Below are 18158 nucleotides of genomic sequence, written 5' to 3'. Positions count from 1 at the left end.
TGAATCTGGAAATAGCCTGTGTAACCATCTAAAAAGCAATAATGTGATTTACCTGACAGGCGATCCAGTATTTGATCAATAAATGGAAGGGGGTAGTGATCCTTACGAGTGGCCTGGTTGAGGCGCCTGTAATCAATGCAGACTCTCCAGGCATTCTGTACTCTGGTTGCTATGAGCTCTCCATGCTCATTCTTCACTGTAGTGACTCCAGACTTCTTGGGTACCACTTTGTATTGGGCTTACCCATTCACTATCTGAGATGGGGTAGATGATATCCGCCTCAAGTAGTCTGGTCACTTCCTTTTTGACAACCTCCAAGATAGTGGGATTTAGTCTTCTCTGGGGTTGACGAACAGGCCTAGCTCCCTCTTCTAAAAATATTCTGTGCTCACAAACTTGAGGGTTGATGCCTTCTATGTCTGCCAAGCTCCATCCAATTGCTCTTTTGTGTTTCCTCAGCACACTGAGTAGCTGTTCTTCTTGTTGGGAAGTGAGTTCCCTTGCAATAATAACTAAAAACTTTTGCTTGTCCTCAAGGTAAGCATACTTGAGGTGTGGAGGGAGGGGCTTTAATTCTAATTTCTGCTCATGGTCAGGCTCTGGATTATCTGGGGCTGGTGATAATGGCAAAGTGCCCTCATTGTCCTCCAAGAGTGTCCCCACACTTGGACCTTGTCCTGTGTACTTCTCTTCTAACTCCTCCTGGTGAACTTCAGCCACGGTTTCATCTATGATGTCACACTGGGAGATAGAAAGGTCATCCAGAGGGTGCTTCATTGCTCCATTTAGACTGAATTTCACTATTCTACCATCTATTTCAAAGGAATAAGTTCCGGAAAATGCGTCCAGCTTGAACTTTGAAGTCGTCAGGAATGGTCTTCCAAGCAGATTGATGATGGCTTTCCTGAGTTATTAGGGGGCATCTCCAGGATATAGAAGTCAATGGGAAATGTGAGCCCCTTAATGCTCATTAATACATCTTCAGCAACTCCAACCACTGTAATAATGCTTTTATCTGCTAACACAAAACGGGCTGCCAACCTTTTTAAGGGAGGGAGCCTCAAAGTATCAAATATAGATAAAGGCATTATACTAACGCATGCTCCTAAATCACACATGCAGTCAGAAAATATCACACCAATAGTACAATTAACCATACATGGACCTGGATCACTACACTTTTCAGGTATACCTCCCATTAAAGCAGATATAGAACTACCTAAAGGAATAGTTTCTAATTCATTAATTTTGTCTTTATGTATACATAAATCTTTTAGAAACTTTTCGTATTTAGGTACCTGCTGAATAACATAAAAAAGGGGAACAGTTACCTCAACCTTTTTGAATATCTCTACCATTTTGGGATCAAGTTCCATCTGCTTCCTGTGCTTCCTTGCAATTTATGGAAATGGAATAGGGAGGATGTTTTCTCCAGGGTCTGCCTCCTTGGGTGCTTCTTTCTGTGGTTGAGCCTCTACTTCTTCACCTATGTCTTGTATCGTCTCTTCCTCTTCAGCATCCTCTACTTCTACCACCTCTTCAGCTGAGGCGTGTTCTGATGGGATTGGCTCCTCCTGATTCCTCTCTTGCAGTGTGGTTCCGGACCTTAAGGTGATGGCATTGATGCCACCCTTTGAATTAAGTAAGGGTTGAAAAGGAATTCCACTGGAGCTTGCATGTTGAGTGTTTAAAGTGTTGGGTGGTGCCAGCTGAGAGATGAGAGCTTGTATAGCGGATGCTAGGCCATTAAGTAAACTTTCCATGTTCCTTTGTCCTTGTGCAATGGATTGAAGAGCCTCATCACTCAGAGAGGAATTAGATTGAGTGATCTGCGGAACTTGTTGTTGGTTGTGCTGTGGTCCTTGGGACTGCCTCAGGTGAGGTGCTCTATAAGGCTGGTTCTGGTTCTGCTGCCTGTTGTTGTTATTATTCCACCTCTGATATCCTTGATTGTCTCTGCCTCCTCTGTTATTGTTGTCCCTCCAATTCTGGTTAGAATTATCTCTCCAACCTTGGTTAGAACTGTCCTGCCATCCATGGTTGTAACTGCCACCTTGATTGTACCCTTGGTTGGGGCGGTCATAGAAGTTATGAGTGGCTGCCACAGTGTTGTCTTCCTACTGGAGCTGCGGACATTCATCAGTATAATGGCTGTAATCAGCACAGATCCCACACACTCTCTGTGGGACTAGCTGTTGGCTTTGCTGTGCTTGTTGTTGACTCAACTGCATCTGCTTCAGTAAGTTGATCATTTCACATATACTCTGAGCCAGAGCAGTAGTTTCTTTGCTAGAAGATACCTCTGCAACAGCCTTTGACCGGCCTTGTGTCTGCCTGTGGTTCCTTGTAGACTCAGCCAAGTCGCTGATCAATTGCCATGCCTCATCAGTAGTCTTGTACTTTTTCATAGACCCATTGCTAGCACTTTCTAATGTGGTCTTATCTTGGGGCCTCATGCCCTGTGTGACGTAGCCGAGAAACACTATCTTGTCAATCATATGGTGGGGACATGCTTTCAGAAGGTTGTTGAAGCACTCCCAGTATTCATAGAGAGAGTCTCGGATTCGTCCTAAACAATCATGGAAATGTCCTTCCTCAGTTTATTAGTAACTTCAGCTGGAAAGAATTTTTCCAAAAATTCTCTTCTAAGCGTATCCCAGTCAGAAACAGTTACTGCGGGTTGAGTGTAGTACCACTCTCTCGCCTTTCCCTCAAAAGAGAATGGGAAAGCTTTTAACAAAATAGAAGTTTCATCCGCACCATCGCGCCTGACAGTAGAACAGGCTGCTTGGAAATCCCTAAGGTGCTTGATAGGCTCTTAAGTAGGTAAGCCATGAAACTTAGGCATCAAGTTGAGCAGTGCAGTCTTTATTTCAAAGTCTGTAGCCACTGCTGGGTGATGCGCTTGAAACGGTTGCATTGTGAAATCAGGGGCTCCAGCCTCCTGGATAGTAACTCTCCTAGGTTCTGCCATGTCACCTGCACGTAATTCAACCGAATCAGTAGAAATGGAGCTTGTTTCTTCCTCAAGTGACGTTTCAGATTTTCCCTCGGAGAGGACTAACCGACACCGAGCTTGCCTTATTCGTGAGATAGTTCTTTCAATCTCAGGATCAAATACTGGCAAGCTTGGATCAGGAAGTAAACGTGTCATTTAACGAAAGAAACATGCAGCTCATAGTAGCAAAATAAAATAAAATGCAAATAAATAAATTCCAATCAATAACTTAGCACTCTATTGCAACTCTCCGGCAACGGCGCCAAAAATTGACGTGGCAGAAATTGGCGAGTCAAGAAATTATTATAAGAGATACGTTGCAAGTACAGTTCTTAACCAACCGAAAATTCGCTTATCAATTTAGAAGGGGTTGTCACAAAATTAGAATTAAAATACTAGGAGTATGAATCCCAGGTCATCTCCCAACGAGTTGCAGAAAAGTGTGCTATTTTATTAATCAGATGTTTTCTAAAATGGTTTGAGTTGATAAACAGGAAATTAAATCAGAGAAATTATGTAATTTAAATAAAAACCTTGACTGGGAGTAGATTAGTTGGAAGCCCTATCCTTGATGGAGTTCTCCCAAGATTAAAATGATAATTGAAGGTTGTTCTGCTTAGTTATCCTTTACTAGGTAGAGAAAAGTCAAGCAAGTTGGAAGGCAATTTCTATTCACAACTCCTAATCCTCTCCCTTGGGAAGGACTAGTGTCAGTGACTAGAGGGCGATCCAGCAATAAACCCAATTACAATTTTTCTCTTGAGTAATCCAACTCAAGGTTTCCTTTCAATCATCTCCCAATCAAGTTATGGAACTACTCGCTCATTATGAATGTAAATTTCACAAAATAAGGAAGAGAAATACTGAAAGACATGATAAGTAATAATCAAAAGGATCAATAAAAAATAAAAATAGTTCTTGTATAAATAGATTCTAGAAATAATCCAATAGTAACTCTGAGTAAATAAAGGACATGAAAGAGTAAGTGACAAGTAAGGAAACAAACTAGAATGACGAAGTCTTGACGGAGGTAATAACTCTTCTCAATATCCCAATCCAAAAAGCAATAAAATCAAAATCCTAAGAACTATGAATGTGTAGAGAGAAAACCTAGAGGAGGAGTAAATTCAGATCTAAAACTGAAACTATGCGGAATGAATGTTGTTTGTTTTTTTGTCTCTGCATGTTCTCCGGCTCTAATATGCTTTTCTGGGCCGAAAACTGGGTCAAAACAGGGCCCAAAATCGCCCCCAGCAAATTCTGTAGATCGCGCATGTCACGCGATCACGTCATCCAGGCGTTCGCGTCATCCAGCGTTTTGCCTTGCAACGCGTGCGCGTCATCCATGCCTTCGCGTCACTTGTGCAGTTTCCAATCCGCGCGGTCGCGTGAGCCATGCGTCCGCGTCACTTCTCGCTGGTCTTCTCCTCAATTTCTTGTGTTCCTTCCATTTTTGCAAGCTTCCTTTCTAATCTCCAAGTCATTCATACCCTATAAAGCCTGAAACACTTAACACACAGATCATGGCCTCGAATGGAATAAAGGAGAATTAAAAATACAAAATTAAAAGTCTCTAGGAAGCAAGTTTTCAACCATGAAGTATTTTTAGGAAGGAATTATAAATGCATGCTTATCATATGAATAAGTGGGTAAAGATTTGATAAAACCGCACAATTAAGCACAATATAAACCATAAAATAGTGGTTTATCAACATCCATGAGTAATTTGTAGGGAAGTGCGTAGGTTTGGTGGAGCACACACTTATTTGGTACCAACCATGTCTTAGGACCATGCTCAGATAGATAGTAGTTTGATTTGCAAAGTCGTATTACCTATGATAAAGACTGACCCGTCGGTGTCTATCCCGATGTTGCAACGTACGGTACATTAGAGTTACCATTTCAAGCCCTCGTATCAAAAAGTGTGGATGGCAAAGCAGAAAGCGATTGCCCAGATCTATGGTGACTGGGAAGAGTCGTACAATAGGTTACCTGCGCTCTTACAAGCTTTGCAGGAATGCCTCCCAGGTACGACTCACGAATGCATTATTTATCCTTATTACAACAGGGACATGGTTGACAGAAAGTGAAGCCAATTTGATAAGGTATTTTGGGCATTGCCTCCATGTATTGATGCATTTAATCATTGCAAGTCTTTTATATCTATGGACGGGACACACTTGTACAGAAAGTACGAGGACGTGCTGTTAATTGTCGTGGCTCAAGATGGTAATAACAACATGCTTCCTATAGCTTTCACATTAGTTAAGTCTGAGACAACGGAGTCATAGTCATTTTTGCTCTCAAATTTGAGACAACATGTCACTCCATAGCCTGGAATCCTTATCATATTAGATAGATTATAGGCCATTCGCACTGTCCTAAATGCACCTCACAGTGGATGGCATCCTCCGTCGGGATATCATGCTTACTGCATCCGGCACATGGCTTCAACTTTCAATTCACAGTTCAAATCGGTCGAGGGTAAGAGGTTACTTATAAATGCAGCGTATTCCAAGCAAGGAGGGTTGCGATTGGTACTTGGATACTTTGGGTACACTATCCCGTGACATGGTAGATTGGGCTCTTCGTTTTAGGAAGGATTTACGACTACAACATTGTGATGAAGGTCGTCAGTATAGTCACATGACAACAAACCTATTGGAGTGTATAAATGTGGTGCTGAAGGAAACGAGGAATCTTCCAGTAGCTGCCATTGTTAGTGCTACGTATGAGAGGTTGCATCAGCTATTCATGCGCAAAGGTCACGAAGCACATGCTCAGTTACAGGATGGACATATATACTCACAGCGGCTGTTGGCAGCTATAGAGAAGAACAGATAGAGCCTACCAATGATGCGAATCACCCATTGTGACCATAAGGCATCCGTGTTCAGTGTCAAGGTGGTTGAGTCGGTGGATGGATGGTCACAGACATCTCAACGCACGTACATGCCACTGCGGTCTATTCCAGTCATTACATTACCCATGTTGACACGCCCTGGCAGAATTGTGCAGCTGTGAGCATTGAGTCGGGGCATCTCATCAATCCCGTGTACAAGATGGCCTCTATTTTTAAGGTATATGAGATGGAGTTTCCTCTGATACCTGTCGTCTCCAATCTGAGGCATCCCGTGATAACTGTAACTCATCTCTCTGACCTGGAGCCACAAGGAGGATATCAACCGGTGGTGATGTTGCTCTGGGATCGGCAAGAACCTCCTCCCCTGACAGAAATCTAACTCTACATGCTTGTTGCCACCAGGTGAGGTACTCCTGTGTCGAACGAAGGTCAAGATGGCCATTGATTGTAACCAAGTGTTGTAGCTGGTAACATCCCCTGAATAGATCGTACCACTCACGATACACATTGGGACACCTGGTATCATCTCCTCACATCGTCTTGAAAAGATACTCGTCGACATTCACCAGATTTGCTGGCCTGTGCTGTCCCCCCCCCCCCCCGAGCTGCCTCTTCACTTCGTCTACGTGATAAAACTCTACAAAGTGAAAGCAGACACAACAATCGTCCATGTATAAATCTTTACGTCACTCATAAGCCAATCGGGCGTAATCTGACGTAGCTGAAGATCCTCGTAAGGTGTACACCAAAACTATTCACATCGTGTTAAAGTACCATAATTAGAAATAACATACCAATACATGAAATAATATAGAAACCAAAAAACGTCATACATGGTCAAATGTGAGTCCATCGATGTGACGACGTAGAGTCTGGATCCTGTCATCAGGACAATCTCTACTTTATTGCCCTAGTCCTGTCAACCTATGCAGAATAAAAATATTTGAGCAGAAATTAATTAATTACATTCCCTAACACGTCTTCAATGTGTACTACTTGTTAACTTAAAAATTATTTACAATATGTACATACCTAGCTGCAAGTAGGAACCTGACGACGTCATATTCCGCTGGACTAAAATACGGAAATCTATTGTAGATCCACGAGACAAAAAGCGGCATGCCATCACTGAAAGTCTCCGGTACAACCCCCCAATTCGCTCTCTATAAGTGCGCAGACCAATGTGGTAGGCCACATCCTAGAGCATAATGCTAACCTCACCCCATAGAAGGTAGAACGTGTGGGTTTCAGGCCTCCACCGCTCGACAAATACAGAAATCAAGGAAGTGTCAAACATGAAGTCCATCAACTCTACTGCATGCCCAAATCTAGCCGCTCTTATATAAGGCAATAGGATGTCCGGCAGAGGAAGACTCATGGTCACACGGCGTGGCAACACTAACTGTGGTCTCTAGAATTCCCATGATATTTACTCTCGCATATTAATCTCGTCTAAACTAAGTAGATAAATATCGATAATAAATGGAACAGATACAACACGAATATAATTTCTATTGTTAATGTTCATAGCACTTACTAAAACAGGACTATCACGTAATATGTAAAAAATTAAATTATTCATGTTGCACTATCTTAACCTGACTGTCACATTTGGGCATGACTTCAATTAATTACCTATTAATTATTAATTAATCGTTACCTATTTTATTTATTTAACTTAAGTTGCAATTAGTTATCTGTTTTATTTATCTCACTTAAGTTACATTTAGTTACAATCAATTATACAAAATATCAAATCATACTATACCTGACTAAATATATATCAATTGCCTAACTTTGTCTATTCACTAAGTCTTACCACATTAACTAAGTCACTAAAGCCTAAACATCTAAACTAATTATTTACTGAAAATAAAATAAGAAAAAACTACTAACCTTATATAGGCGTTCGAGCATATCTCAGATGCTGAGATTCCTTTTTCAGTTTCCACATATCTCGGATGCTCAGTCCCCAATCTCTATGGTAATACATATGCCGGGTGCGCACACACACACACACACACACACACACACACACACACACACACACACACACACACACACACACACACACATATATATATATGTTTCGGCATCACCTGGTCACAGTACGGGGTCTCAAACGCCGAGACATGCTCAATTTTTAATATGTCCCTCAACATCCGAGATGTGTATGAGTACGCAATTTTATGAATACCTCACATTTTATGTATTTCTGTAATTTATATATTTATTTAATTTAAAAAAATTCTTAAAGTTATGAGATTACAACTTAATAAAACATTGAAGCTCAATTTAGTTTTTAGTTTAGGAATTTGGTACATTGTTGAGTGAAGGAGTCAGAAGAAGCGGGAACAAACATACCTGAGAATGCAGACGACGTAGACAAAGAGAAAATGGATACTAACCACGGTCACGACACCGATGGCGTGGCAGCAACGACCTCGAGCAATGCCAGACGAGGAAGCAATAACGACGACAACAAACGCACGGGGAGCACCAACATGCGATGACGCAGTGCAGCGAGCCACCGACGGAGGCGACGACCTCCCCTTGCTTCGCCGGCGCTATCGTCTTCCCCTTCTCTTTTTCCTTTCCTCTTCTTGATCTGTGTCTGTGAACTCTCTCTCTCTCTCTCTCTCTCTCTCTCTCTCTCTGTGATAAAAATGACAACGGCAACGGCGAATAACGGTCCTCCCTCCGCTGGTGCCGTCCTTCCCGTTCCTCCTCTTCTTCTGTTCTTCTTCTCTCCTCAATCCCTCGTTCCCCTACTCCCTCTCTTCTGTATTTAGGGTGTACATGGCCGGATAAAATAGTAATTTAGGATAATTATAATATAATAAAATTATTTTAAAAATAAATAAGATAAGATATTTATTTATTAATTTATTTTATTCATAAAATTAAATTCAAAGTTTTAATTATTTAAATTAATTTTTTTAATTTTTATTATTTTATAATTACTTAAATTTTAATTCAAATTATGTACCATGATTAATTATTAAAAAAATAATAACAGCCCTAATTAATTAAAACTGTGAACATAGACATTTTTAGGTTGCTCTTTAAAATTGTGATCATAAATTCTTTTCGATCACCCTAAAAATTGTGATTATAGACTCTTTTTAGGTCACCCTTTTATAAAATCGTGACCATAGACCTTTTTGTGTCACCTTTTAAAACCGTGACCATAGACCCCTTTTAGGTCATCTTCAAAAATCGTGACCTAGACCCCTTTTAGGTCACTCTTTTGTAAGTAGTGACCATAAATCCTTTTAGGTCATCTACCCTTTAGGTCACCTTCAAAAATAGTGACTATAGACCCTTTTTAGGTCACCCTTTTGTAAAATCATGATCATAAACCCTCTAGGTCATCCACCAAAATCGTGACCATAGACCTCTTTAGGTCACCCTCAAAAACCGTTACCATATACCCCTCTTAGATCACTCTTTTTCGGAAAACCGTGACCATAAATACCTTTAGGTCACTTTCCAAAACCGTGACCATAGACCTATTTAATTCACCCACCAAAACTGTGACCACAGATCTTTTTAGGTCACCCTTTCGTAAAACCATGACCATAGACCTTTTTAGGTCACTCCCAAAACAGTGACCATAGATACCTTTAACTCACCCCCTAAAATCGTGACCATAGACCTTTTTAGGTCACTTCCAAAAATCATAACCATAGACTCTTTTAGGTCACTCTTTTTTGAAAAACGGTGACCATAGATTCTTTTAGGTCATTCCCAAAATCGTGACCATAGACCCCTTTAGGTCACCCCCAAAATCATGACTATAGACTTTTTTAGGTCATCCTATTTTAAAAAATCATGACTATAAACCTTTTTAGATCATCCTCCGAAACTGTAATCATAGTCCATTTTAAGTCACCTCCAAAACTGTAATCATAGACTCTTTTAGATTATCTTTTTTAAAAAATCGTAATCATACTCTATAGTCATCATTTTTTAAAAAACTGTGACAAAAAACTTTTTTTTGTCATAGTAAAAGATCATAATCATAAACTCTCTATAGTTACAATTTCTTACTGTGACAAAATTAAAATTATTTTTGAATAATTTTGCTAAAAAATACAGTACGTTTTTAATAATTTGTCGAGAATAATCCTTTAAAATAAATTTTTAAAAGAATAAAATATTCACATAATTTATTTTAAAAGACTAAAATATCCTTTTAGCATAATTTAAAAATAACAACAAAATACCCTTAGCTCATATTTAAGAGGCAAAAGAAATATTTTTAGCTTTAATTTCAAAAAAGAATATAACCTTACAGAATTATTAAAGATTGTTTGATTAGATTAGGAAATAGAAATTTAAATTCTATATTATAAAGACTAAAATGTCCTAATAATTTATTTTTAAAAGATTAAAAATATCTTTTAGAATTAATCTTAAAAAAGATTACAATGGCCTTTATTAATTTGTTCTTGTATAAATGAACTTTTAAGAATTTGTCACTTGTAACGTTGTAATATGCCTTTTTCTTGATTTTAGTGTTAAGTTTTTTTAATTATATTAGAAATATAATTTTCATTTTAAAAAAATTAAATAAGATAAAATTTTGTATTATTTAAAAGGATTAAAATTATCATTTTAACTTATAGATGTTTAATTATATTAAAAATTAAAAATATGAATATGATTTCAAATTATTAAAATACACTTTCACATTCTTGCTTATCTTACGTTGTTTCTAGTCAAATCATTATCTACCACATACTTGTTCCAACAAAATATCTAACATCTATGAGTGGTGTGTTTGCAGTGCATTGTTGTGAATCACCTTGAATTTTGAAAAAAAAAAAACAATTCTAAACATGTTTTTTCTTTAATTATCTAATTATTATATTCAAATTCTTGTTTAGGTTCCATTAGATATTGTTCTGTTCAGCTTCGGCCGAGGTATACGTCTTCAAGCGAGGCTATCTGCTTTAGGGAAGAGCTATAAGTCGCATCGAGGGTGTGCTCAGAATTAACCTCGGCGTTTGCGAAACACGGCGGCGGGAGCACTTACAAAAAGCACTCCGACGCTCAAGTTAGAAGAGTATTCAAAATAAAATGAATAAGTGAAAGTGAGAGTATATTGTGACCTGAGCCTTTGTGAGTTTGCTTAGTTCTGTTTTATAGACGAGTGGGGGGTCTATGCTGTTGGGTTTGTTCCGATATTCTTGGTGAGTTAGTAACGGGCTGAAGATAGGATCTGACTTGTGTGTGACGTGATCAAGTTATGTTTGCCAAGATATTTGGTCGGTTAGCTGAGAAGGATAGCTGCCGAGTTTTTAGGGGTACACATCATAGCCCTGATGAGCGGATAATTTATACGCTTTTTGGCATTGTTTTTAGTATGTTTTTAGTAGGATCTAGTTACTTTTAGGGATGTTTTTATTAGTTTTTATGTTAAATTTACATTTCTGGAATTTACTATGAGTTTGTGTGTTTTTCTGTGATTTCAGGTATTTTCTGGCTGAAATTGAGGGACTTGAGCAAAAATCAGATTCAGAGGTTGAAGAAGGACGGGTGATGCTGTTGGATTCTGACCTCCCTACACTCAAAATGGATTTTCTGGAGCTACAGAACTCAAAATGGCGCGCTTCTAATTGCGTTGGAAAGTGGACATCCAGAGCTTTCCAGCAATATATAATAGTCCATACTTTGGTCGAGTTTAGATGACGCAAAAGGGCGTTGAACGCCAGTTCTACGCTGCAGTCTGGAGTTAAACGCCAGAAACACGTCACGAACCAGAGTTGAACGCCAGAAACACGTTACAACCTGGCGTTCAACTCCAGAAAGAGCCTCTGCACGTGTAACATTCAAGCTCAGCCCAAGCACACACCAAGTGGGCCCCGAAAGTGGATTTATGCATCAATTACTTACTTCTGTAAACCCTAGTAACTAGTTTAGTATAAATAGAACTTTTACTAATCTTCGGATCATCTTATGATTTTTAGTTCATCTTTAGATCATATTGATCACGTTTGGGGGCTGGCCATTCGGCCATGCCTGGACCTTTCACTTATGTATTTTCAACGGTAGAGTTTCTACACTCCATAGATTAAGGTGTGGAGCTCTGCTGTTCCTCACGAATTAATGCAAAGTACTACTGTTTCTCTATTCAACTCAACTTATTCCGCTTCTAAGATATTCATTCGCAATTCAATATGAATGTGATGAAGGTGACAATCATCATTATTCCCATACGAACGCGTGCCTGACAACCACTTCCGTTCCACCTTAGATTGGATGATTATCTCTTGGATCTCTTAATCAGAATCTTTGTGGTATAAGCTAGATTGATGGCGGCATTCATGAGAATCCGGAAAGTCTAAACCTTGTCTGTGGTATTCCAAGTAGGATTCAGGGATTGAATGACTGTGACGAACTTCAAACTCGCGAGTGCTGGGCGTAGTGACAGACGCAAAAGGATAGTAAATCCTATTCCAGTATGATCGAGAACCTCCAGATGATTAGCCATGCAGTGACAGCGCATCGGACCATTTTCACAGAGAGGATGGGATGTAGCCATTGACAACGGTGATGCCTCCAGATGATTAGCCATGCAGTGACAGCGCATCGGACAATTTCACAGAGAGGATGAGATGTAGCCATTGACGACGGTGATGCCCTTACATAAAGTTTGCCATGGAAAGGAGCATGACTGATTGGATGAAGACAACAGGAAAGCAGAAGTTCAGAAGAACGAAAGCATCTCTATACGCTTATCTGAAATTCTCACCAATGAATTACATAAGTATTTCTATCTTTATTTTCTATTTATTTATTATTATTATTCGAAAAACTCCATAACCATTTGATATCCGCCTGACTGAGATTTACAAAGTGACCATAGCTTGCTTCATACCGACAATCTCCGTGGGATCGACCCTTACTCACGTAAGGTTTTATTACTTGGACGACCCAGTGCACTTGCTGGTTAGTTGTGCGAAGTTGTGAAGTTATGTTTGGACCATGGTATTGTGCACCAGTTTGTTGGCGCCATTGCCAGGGAGAGAATGAACAACAAATTTTACAACCTCAGAGTAACAATTTCGCATACCAAGTTTTTGGCGCCATTGCCGGGGATTGTTCGAGTTTGGACAACTGACGGTTCATCTTGTTGCTCAGATTAGGTAATTTTCTTTTTGTTTTATTTTCAAAAAAAAAATTTCAAAAATCTTTCAAAAATTTCTCATCTGTTTTCGAAAAAATAAATATTTGTTTTCAAAATCTTTCAAAAATATTTTCCCTTTGTTTTCGAAAATTATTTCAGAATTTTTAAGAACGAATTCTAGAGTTTCATGAAGCATGTTGAAGCCTGGCTGGCTGTAAAGCCAGGTCTAATTCTTTTTGATAGGGGCTTCCAACCATCAGCATAGAGGCAAGTTAATTTGAATATCAGCTGTTGCATGCCTGATTTATATCCTAAAGCCGACTGGCTATTAAGCCATGTCCAACCCCTTGATTGGAGCTTTAGGCCAACATTGAAAGATTCCTGGAATTCTTATAAAAATTTTTGAATTTCTTATTTTCTTTTTCCTATATGTTTTTCGAAAATAATATACAAAAATCCAAAAAAATTAATAAAATCATAAAAATCAAAAATATTTTGTGTTTCTTGTTTGAGTCTTGAGTCAAATTTTAAGTTTGGTGTCAATTGCATACTCATCTTGCATTTTTTCGAAAATTGCATTCATGCATTGCATTCATCATGATCTTCAAGTTGTTCTTGATAAACCTTCTTGATTGATCTTCATGTTATATTGTTTTGTGTTGTATGGTGTTTTTCATATGCATTCTTGAATTCTTAGTGTCTAAATATTAAAAATTTCTATGTTTGGTGTCTTGCATGTTTTCTTTGCATAAAAAATTTTTCAAAAATATGTTCTTGATGTTCATCATGATCTTCAAAGTGTTCTTGGTGTTCATCTTGACATTCATAGTGTTCTTGCATGCATCACATGTTTTGATCCAAAATTTTCATGCATTGAGTCTTTTTCATGTTTTTCTCTTTCATCATTAAAAATTAAAAAAAAAATCAAAAAAATTTTCTTCCCCTTTTTCTTCTCATAAATTCGAAAATTTGGATTGACTTTTTCAAAAATTTTTAAAATCTAGTTGTTTTTATGAGTCAAATCAAATTTTCAATTTAAAAATCTTATCTTTTTCAAAATCTTTTTCAAAAATCATATCTTTTTCATTTTTCTTAGTCATTTTCAAAAATTTAAAAAAAAATATTTTTCAAAAATCTTTTTCTTAATTGTATATCATATTTTCGAAAATATCTTCAACAATTAATGTTTTGATTCAAAAATTTCAAGTTTGTTACTTACTTGTTAAGAAAGATTCAAAACTTTAAGTTCTAGAATCATATCTGGTGATTTCTTGTGAATCAAGTCATTAATTGTGATTTTAAAAATCAAATCTTTTTCAAAACTAATTTCAATCATATCTTTTCAAAAATATCTTTTGATTCTATCTTTTTCAAAAATTTGATTTTAAAAAAATATCTTTTCTAACTTCTTATCGTCTTATCTTTTCAAAATTGAATTTCAAATCTTTTTCAACTAACTAATTGACTTTTTATTTGTTTTTTATCTTTTTCAAAACTACCTAACTAACTATCCCTCTCTAATTTTCGAAAATACCTCCCTCTTTTTCAAAAAATTCTTTTTAATTAATTAATTGTTTAAATTTCAATTTTAATTTTAATTCTCCTTTAATTCTCGAAAATCATTAACTCCTTTTCAAAAATTATTTTCGAAAATTCTCTTCTCTCTCTCATCCTCTTCTATTTATTTATTCATCTACTGACACTTCATCTCACCCAAATTCGAACCACCTCTTCCATCTGTGTTCGAATTTTCTCTTCTTCCCTTCTTTACATTACATTCTTTTCTTCTTCTACTCACACAGGGGAACCTCTATACCTGGGTAAAAGGGATCCCTATTATTATTATTTTTCTGTTCCTTCTTTTTCATATGAGTAGGAGCAAGGACAAGAACATTCTTGTTGAAGCAGACCCTGAACCTGAAAGGACTCTGAAGAGGAAACTAAGAGAAGCTAAAATACAACAATCCAGAGATAACCTTACAGAAATTTTCGAACAAGAAGAGGATATGGCAGCCAAAAATAACAATAATGCAAGGAGGATGCTTGGTGACTTTACTGCACCTAATTCCAATTTACATGGAAGAAGCATCTCCATCCCTACCATTGGAGTAAACAATTTTGAGCTGAAACCTCAATTAGTTTCTCTGATGCAACAAAACTGCAAGTTTCATGGACTTCCATCTAAAGATCCCTTTCAGTTCTTAACTGAATTCTTGCAGATCTGTGATACTGTTAAGACTAATGGAGTAGATCCTGAAGTCTACAGGCTCATGCTTTTCCCTTTTGCTGTGAGAGATAGAGCTAGAGTGTGGTTAGACTCTCAACCCAAAGATAGCCTGAACTCTTGGGATAAGCTGGTCACAGCTTTCTTAGCCAAGTTCTTTCCTCCTCAAAAGCTGAGTAAGCTTAGAGTAGATGTTCAAACCTTCAGACAAAAGGAAGGTGAATCCCTCTATGAAGCTTGGGAGAGATACAAGCAACTGACCAAAAAGTGTCCTTCTGATATGCTTTCAGAATGGACCATCCTGAATATATTCTATGATGGTCTGTCTGAATTAGCTAAGATGTCATTGGATACTTCTATAGGTGGATCCATTCACCTAAAGAAAATGCCTGCAGAAGCTCAAGAACTCATTGACATGGTTGCTAATAACCAGTTCATGTACACTTCTGAGAGGAATCCTGTGAGTAAAGGGACGCCTCAGAAGAAGGGAGTTCTTGAAATTGATACTCTGAATGCCATATTGGCCCAGAATAAAATATTGACTCAGCAAGTCAATATGATTTCTCAGAGTCTGAATGGAATGCAAGCTGCATCCAATAGTACTCAAGAGCCATCTTCTAAAGAAGAAGCTGATGATCCTGAGAACCCTGCAATAGCAAAGGTGAATTATATGGGTGAAACTTATGGAAACACCTATAATCCCTCATGGAGAAATCACCCAAATCTCTCATGGAAGGATCAACAAAAGCCTCAACAAGGCTTTAATAATGGTGGAAGAAACAGGTTTAGCAATAGCAAGCCTTTTCCATCATCCACTCAGCAATAGACAGAGAATTCTGAGCAGAATCCATCTAACTTAGCAAATTTAGTCTCTGATCTATCTAAGGCCACTATGAGTTTCATGAATGAAACAAGGTCCTCCATTAGAAATTTGGAAGCACAAGTGGGCCAGCTGAGTAAAAGAATCACTAAAACCCCTCCTAGTACTCTCCCAAGCAATACAGAAGAGAATCCAAAAGGAGAGTGCAAGGCCATTGAATTAATTACCATGGCCGAACCTGTAAGGGAGGTTGAGAACGTGAATCCCAAGGAGGAAGACCTCCTGGGACGTCCAGTGATCAACAAGGAGTTTCCCTCTGAGGAACCAAAGGAATCTGAGACTCATCTAGAGACCATAGAGATTCCATTAAACCTCCTTACGCCCTTCATGAGCTCTGATGAGTATTCTTCTTCTGAAGAGAATGAGGATGTTACTGAAGAGCAAGTTGCCAAGTTCCTTGGTGCAATCATGAAGCTGAATGCCAATTTATTTGGTAGTGAGACTTGGGGAGATGAACCTCCCCTGTTCACCAATGAACTAAATGCATTGGATCAACTGAGATTGCCTCAGAAGAAGCAAGATCCTGGAAAGTTCCTAATACCTTTCACGATAGGCACCATGACCTTTGAGAAGGCTCTATGTGACCTTGGGTCAGGGATAAACCTCATGCCACTCTCTGTAATGGAAAAACTGGGAATCTTTGAGGTACAAGCTGCTAAAATCTCATTAGAGATGGCAGACAATTCCAGAAAATAGGCTTATGAACAAGTAGAGGACATATTAGTAAAGGTTAGGTTGAAGGCCTTTACATCTCTGCTGATTTCATAATCCTAGATACTGGGAAGGATGAGGATGAATCCATCATCCTTGGAAGACCCTTCCTAGCCACAGCAAGAGCTGTGATTGATGTTAACAGAGGTGAACTAGTCCTTCAATTGAATGAGGACTCCCTTGAGTTTAAAACTCAAGGACATCCTTCTGTAAACATGGAAAAGAGGCACAATAAGCTTCTCTCAAAACAGAGTCAACCAGAGCCCCCACAGTCAAACTCTAAGTTTGGTGTTGGGAGGCCACAACCAAACTCTAAGTTTGGTGTTGAACTCCCATATCCAAACTCTAAGTTTGGTGTTGGGGAGTCTCAACAATACTCTAAACATCTGTGAGGCTCCATGAGAGCCCACTGTCAAGCTATTGACATTAAAGAAGCGCTTGTTGGGAGGTAACCCAATTTTTATTTATCTAATTTTAATTTTATTTTATTGTTCTTTCATGTTTTATTAGGTTCATGATCATGTGGAGTCATAAAATAAATAAAAAATCAAAAACAGAATCAAAAACAGCAGAAGAAAAATCACACCCTGGAGGAAGGGCTTACTGGCGTTTAAACGCCAGTAAGGAGCATCTGGCTGGCGTTCAATGCCAGAACAGAGCATGGATCTGGCGTTGAACGCCCAAAACAAGCAGCATCCTGGCGTTCAGACGCCAGGAATGCACACTGAGGAAAGCTGGCACTGAACGCCAGAAACAAGCATAGAACTGGCGTTCAACGCCAGAAACATGCTGCATCTGGGCACTGAACGCCCAGAACAAGCATCAATTCGGCGTTTAAACGTCAGAATTGCATGCAAAGGCATTTTACATGCCTAATTGGTGCAGGGATGCAATTCCTTGACACCTCAGCATCTGTGGTCCCCACAGGATCATCTCAGCATCTGTGGACCCCACAAGATCCCCACCTACCTCCACTCATATTCTTCCCTCTTCTAAATGTTCATCCTCTCTTCCCAATAAACACCCTTCCCCAAAACCCTTCACCAATCACCTCAAGCTCTCTTCCCTATTACCTATTCACCACTCACATCCACCCACTCTTCCCCATAAACCTACTTCATACACCCCACCTACCTTCAAAATTCAAAATCACTTTCCCACCCAAACCCACCCTAAATAGCCGAAACTAACCCCTCTCCCTTCACTATATAAACCCCTCCATTCTTCTTCAATTTCACACAACACAACCCCCTCCTCCTCTTCTTGGCCGAAACACATCTCTCTCTCCCTCTCCTCCATTTCTTCTTCTTCTTCATCTATTCTTTCTTTTCTTGCTCGAGGGTGAGC

At 38.6% G+C, this 18158-nt stretch overlaps 1 non-coding gene across 1 annotated transcript; it reads right to left on the bottom strand.

Moving 5' to 3' along the window:
• Nucleotides 1–15398: 15398 nt before the first annotated feature.
• Nucleotides 15399–15506, bottom strand: LOC148578301 (small nucleolar RNA R71). Its single transcript, XR_015904671.1, has one exon. It is a non-coding gene; the product is annotated as a small nucleolar RNA R71 (small nucleolar RNA).
• Between the last annotated feature and the right edge of the window lie 2652 nt (nucleotides 15507–18158).

The sequence above is a fragment of the Arachis ipaensis genome, chromosome B1 (assembly GCF_059453495.1).
Source record: "Arachis ipaensis isolate K30076 ecotype BB chromosome B1, ASM5945349v1, whole genome shotgun sequence".
In the NCBI taxonomy this organism is placed as follows: Eukaryota; Viridiplantae; Streptophyta; class Magnoliopsida; order Fabales; family Fabaceae; genus Arachis; species Arachis ipaensis.
Note: the sequence above shows the minus strand (reverse complement) of the source record. Positions and strands in the feature narration are given on the sequence as shown.